We start from the raw sequence: 6,367 nt of genomic DNA, 5'->3' as shown, positions 1-6,367 counted from the left end.
TTCCTTTTACATGAATTATTTGCATTCTTGTATGCAATTTTGTGTTTAACATGTGAATCAATTGATCTCATAATCAGTCAAATAGATCTGTATGCATGATTGATTTGTTTATGCATGTCTTCTGTTGTGCAAGAGGCACCAAACCCCAGCAATTGGTATCAGAGCCAATTTTTGGCTCTGATTCTATGGATTAATTTCATGTTATGCGCTGCGTAATTTGGAGAGAATATGCATTTTTTTCTCTCTCCATTTAATTCCCCAATTATTAATCATTGCGTAATGATTACCAATTGTTTAGATTCACCTGTGGCATGTTTCTATTTTTAATGAATTGCTAATATGTGAATCGGTGGATAACATGGGGAATTCGCACTGCATGATGATATTTAATTCGTCGTGTTTGTACGTGAGAATGGAATTGGCATTGGTTGAATCTATTTGCGACGTGGGAGTTGCAATGGTGATTCCCGGCGGTGAGGAGATGCAGCGGCACCAGCGGCGACCGGAGAGAAGGTTGCCCAAGCTGGGTTGTCTGGACGGCGCAGCAGTAGCAACGGTGATGACGCTATATCAGCGCAGACAACTGCAGAGACGATGACGTCGCAACAGCAACGGTGACGCAGCAGTGACGAAGGCGATCGGACAGCAACACAGCAGCTGCCACTGCAGTGGCTGCAGACGTGAACATCGTTGCGGACTGCAGCGGGAGCCTCTCGTTGGCTGATCTCACGACTTGGGCTGCGCAAACTGACCTAGGCGGATGAGAAGGTCCGATCAGCTTCCTTCAGCGGCGAATTTCGAGTGGGAGCCCGTTGGTGGCGTTTCACAGGCTCGTGTAGCGACGCAGCATTCCAAATTAGTTAGGGTTTCCTAACCCTATGAACTAATTTTGGAGAATCATTCAAAATTAGTTAGGTTTCCCAAACCCTAGGAATTAATTTTGAATATTTTTCAAGATATAATTTAGAATAAGATTTGACATATCTTAAATGGGTTATCTAAAATTTATTTTTAATTAAATTATGGATTAGTTGAAATTTATTCTTATTTTATGGATTTGGATAGATATCCTAATAAATCCTATATAAATTTGGATAATAATAATTCATTTAATTTCTTTTGTCTTATGGATTTATGTAGATTAATTTTATGAAAATGAATCTAGATAGAGTAGATAAATAATTAATTAAATTTGGATTTTATCCTTATTTTATGGATTTAGATATATTTAATTATATATAGAGAAATCCTAGATAAATTTGGATGAATAATTAAATTTATTTATGTCATATGGATTTAGATAGATTTTATTCTATCTTGTTGTATCCTTGATTGACTAAGATAAATATTAATTAAGTTTATCCATATCTTGTAGATATTGATAGATTTATATCTATCTAGAATATATCTTAGTAGATTTGGATAATTAAAATCTATGTTTATCTTTATCTTGTGGATATTTATAGAATTAATTCTATTTAGAAAAAATATCCTAGTAGATTTAGATAATTAAATGTATCTCTATCTTATAGATATTGATAGATTTATATCTGTCTAGAATATATCTTAGAAGATTTAGATAATTGTTAATCTAGTATTGTAATTATCTTTTGAATTTAAGATAGATTTAGTTCTATCTAGTTAAATCGTAGTTGAATTAATTAATATTAATTCTAGTTTATCATAATTTTATGGATATAAATTGATTTTTTTCTATTTAGAAAATATCCTAGATAAATTTGGATAAAGATAATACAAGATAATCCTTATCTAATTGAATTTTGATAAAATTAATTTTATCTAGAATAAATGCTAATAGATATGATGTATTCTAGTTTCTTATTCTAAATAATCTAAGATTTTTTTAAATCTTGGAATGATTGGATTTTATCTTTATCTTATGGATTTGGAGAAATTTGTTTTTATCCTGAAATATCCCAGTATTATTTAGATAATGATAATCCAATGTTAGTCTTATCTTGAATTTTAGGATTTGATTTTATTCATATAAAATCTAGAATATCCTAATTGGATTTAGATAGGTTAAATTCTGTCTAATTAAATCCTAATAAATTTGGATAACCATTATCCAAGATAAATTTTATCAAATCCAAAATTCTTATTTTGTATAAGATAAGAATTAATTATTTAATTAAATCTCCCTAGATTTATTAAATAATTTTCAATAATTATCCAGTGTGATTAATCACCATGAATTAAATGGATTTATTTATTTATTTGGTGTTAATCTGTTTTAAGTAGATTATCTGCCTTATCTACTTATGTGATAATTATGCAAAAACCATGTTTAAAATGACTAAGAGATAATTACAACAATGCGTTTGTATATGGTCTCCATAAATTGTTCTATATATGAAGTAGTTTCTAATATTGTCGCGACCCACCTTAGTGGGAGCAATAATCCTACGAAATAACAAGTTCATAAGATTAGACTTCTTAATAGTAAATTGTTTAAACTAGAAGCATGTTTCTAATATTATCGCGACGCACCCTAGTGGGAGCCATAATCCTGTGAAATTGCAAGTTCGTATGTTTAAACATATTTATAAGATAGCTATAGAATTTTGTTAGTGGCGTACGACCTTCCCTAGAAGGAGTATCAAAACATAAATGAAATTTCTAGATGCTAATATTTATGGTAAAAGCTTAGGCAATGTTTGGCGGACATGCCACCTTAGTGGTCTCTGGACTATTCGTCGATATTGTGACCAAGAAATTGTTGGAATCCGAATTTGTATGACCTCCCTAGAGGCGTACTTATTTTGGTTTTGGTAGTTGCGAGATACATAAATTGTTTTGTAGTTGTTTGCGATTATGTATCAAGCATAGTACGTGATAAATAGTTTTATTTCTTCTCAGCCAAATTCTTAATAATGTCTGCGAACCTTAAAAAAATCGAACTCGAAGGCCAAAATTATGTAGACTGGAAATGTTAAATGGATAAGATTCTCATTGCTGAAAACTTAAAGTTTGTATTTACCAATTCATGTCCTATATTTCCTTGACAAAATTATACAAAGAAAGTTTGAGAATGCATTTTATGCATGTACTCGACAAGTTCTTTAACATAGAAGGTCAAGCTACTTTCTTGAAAGTAGTAAGACAAGTCTTGGTTTATACCGATGATAAAGGGATATCCAATGAGGACGTTGTCCAGATTCTATTGGAACATCCAAAAGAGATAGAATGTTTTGAGGAATCTTCTGATTCAGTTACTCAAATAGTTTCTACACTCAGTTCATCGCCAAATGTAATAAGAAGTGACTATAAGAAGTTTGTTACTGAAAAGTTGGAAACCTTCAGCATGATATTCACTTTATTACTATTGGAGGAAGATAACATGCTAGTTGAAATTCATTAAGCTTACATCTTTCCTATGTCTCAGTTCAATCGAACAGAAGACTAGCAATGGAAAGAGGGAAGAGTTGAATTGTCATCAATGCCTGCTGAAAGCAGGAAATGCAAGATAAATTAGGTGAAAAGGCAAAGAGAAGATGCATTGTAAGTCGGATTGACCTCTTCTAAGAAGGACAATGACTTAGATAACATTGAAACTTCTAAAAGAGAGATGTATATCCAGTTGGACAGTTGTTGCAATGTGAGCTATTTATTTATACTCATATTATTTTATTTTATTGGTACAGTCTTGTTTAGAATGAATTTATATTCAGTTTCTAAACTTGTTTATGATTAAGCGATGTTCGATGTCATTTTATAATGCGTGCATTATTAAGAAATGTGATTTGAATATCTATCATAGTACCATAGAAAAATAAATTATATATCATAGTATCTACACAATATAAATGTAACAAGATTGAGTTTCAAACAACAGTTCAACTTCTTAAACAATGAATGATAAAATATTTATGGCACTTAGTCATAAAGCCAAGAAAGTAGTTAATTATTGTTCAAACTAATTCTTGTCTAACTCAAGTGACTATCGAGATTTTAACAACTTGCTTGTTAAATAGCTTGAAAGTCAAGTAAGTCTGGTTGATGCACTACAAGTTAAAATCCTTTGGTGGTTCAAGGGATTCAGAATACTTATAGAGATGCAACATAGAAAGACTAGCAAGTCTCAATGGTCTACACCATAGGAGACGAGCGATGAGTTAAGATCAGTAGTGAGAGTTAAATCCTAATTGACTACTCCAAGCATTTTTCTAAAGAATAGGATAGTTATATAAGAAGATATCGAAGTCCCTCTAAGACGAGTTCGATAAGTGAACAGTTGTACTCAATGATACCTTATCATTGATGGGATATGTGTTGGAAACAACGAGTTTACCTTAAAGAAACTACCATAATATCAGTACCTTCTACAACACACGAGTTGTGGACTAGAGGCTAGTCTAGTCCAACACATCTCAAGGTGTGGAGTTATTCCAACATATGTTTTGGAAAATGTATCCAAGTAATTGGAGTTTTGTACTGAGGTATGTTTTAAGGTTATCCCAAATGATAGAAATGATATAAGTTCTATATTCTCCAGAGGTAGAATGTATTTATTTACGCGAATACTAGATTCTTGGATGAAGATTATGAGAAGAATTATAAGCCTAACAAGCATGATAACTCTCAAGATAAGTGAGAGATATCGATTTTTCCATCTTTACCAAGAATTCATACCATTAGAAACATATGCACTAAGAAAATCAACTTTTATACCTGAGATTGTGAGGCCATGTTGTAGTGGGAGCGTTCCTTGCGAACATAACAAGTTCATGGGTCTAAGAGAGTCTTTAGACTCAAGTCTTAGATCAACTTGAACCTAATCTCTATAACTACAAGGACACATTGACTCATTAAGATAATTATTTTTGAAAATATGATAGATTTTGAATAATAATCTAAGAAAGACAAGAATGTTTGCAAGACTTGTGATACTACCCATAGACTATTTCAGCCAGTGGGAGCTAGTGGATCTGCAAATGTAAACATGGATCTTAAAAGGATAGAATAATGGCTAAAGGTTATAGCCAGAGAGAATGATATTCTCGTCTGCCATTATGCCTAAGACGATCTGTATCATATTATCTATTGTAGCTTACATAAATTAGGATGTATGTATTATGATTGTCAAGATAGTTCTCTTTAGTAGAAGTCTTGAGGAGATCATCTGCATGGAACATATTAATGGTTATGTAATGAAGGGCAAGAAACACGTGATTTGGAAGCTTATGTAGATCATTTATGGTCTTAGTAAACCATCTAAATCATAGAACATGTGTTTCATCCACGTTGTCAAATCTTTTGAATTTGACCAGTGCCCTTAACAGAGCTACAAGTACAAGAAAGTTGAAAGTGCACTATATATGGTATTCTTGGTACTCTACGATGATGACATCTATAAAAGTTGATAAACAACTTAGAGGGTTATCTAGCGTAGGAAACTGGTCGTCTACCCAGTTTAAGGATGAAGGATTTTAGATAAACTAGTTACATTATGAGCATCTAAGTCTTTAGACTGCTAGAAAAGAATGTTATGTTTTCTGAAAGAATCCTAAATCTACACAATACTTAGACACTTTAACATTGAAAATTCCAAGAAAATATTTTACTTTTCTAGATGGAATTATCTTGTCTCTAGTCAAGTGTTTTTTGACACTGAATGAGATCAAGAAGATTGAGACAAGTTCCATAATTGGAAGTCTCATGTATGTTATGATGTGTATTAAGTTAGATATTAGCTTTGCCATTGGCATAGAAGCTTGACATCATTTTAACCATTGCCAAGGACATTGGATTGGGTAAAGAATATACTATAGTACTTGAAGAAGACTAAACGGTATGCTCTAGATTACCAGACATCCATGCTATGTCCTTTAGGTTCCAACGACTCAAATTCTATAATTGATCGATGATCGAGCAAGTCATCCTCTGCCTAAGTGTTAACGTTAGGAGTTGAAAACTGAGTCCTAAAGGAGTGTAATCGATGATCGACCAGCTTTATTCTTTAAAAGAACAATCCCTAAACAAACACTTTAATCTTTATCTTGATATGGCAATCAGACTTCGAAACTTATTAAATTCTAGAACTGAAAGTAGAAATTCTCATAATATAATTCAGAGTAGTGAACTTCATATGCCTATAGATTATTCTAACTGGACTATTCCTAGAGAACAAATAGAAAGAATTTACGGTATAGGACTCACAGATTTTAAAACTGTCTTTTCAATCAAAACTCATGAAGAAACTAAGAGTATTCAACAAGAGTCAGAAAGTATCCCTCTTCTTAATAAAGAGACCATCAAAAAATATGTAGGAAAATGATATAGGTATTTACATTTTGGGCGTATTCAAATTGCTGTCAAACCTTTAGTTAAAGAAGGAGTTAATACT

Source organism: Salvia splendens, chromosome 7 (genome assembly GCF_004379255.2).
Source record: "Salvia splendens isolate huo1 chromosome 7, SspV2, whole genome shotgun sequence".
NCBI lineage: Eukaryota > Viridiplantae > Streptophyta > Magnoliopsida > Lamiales > Lamiaceae > Salvia > Salvia splendens.
Note: the sequence above shows the minus strand (reverse complement) of the source record.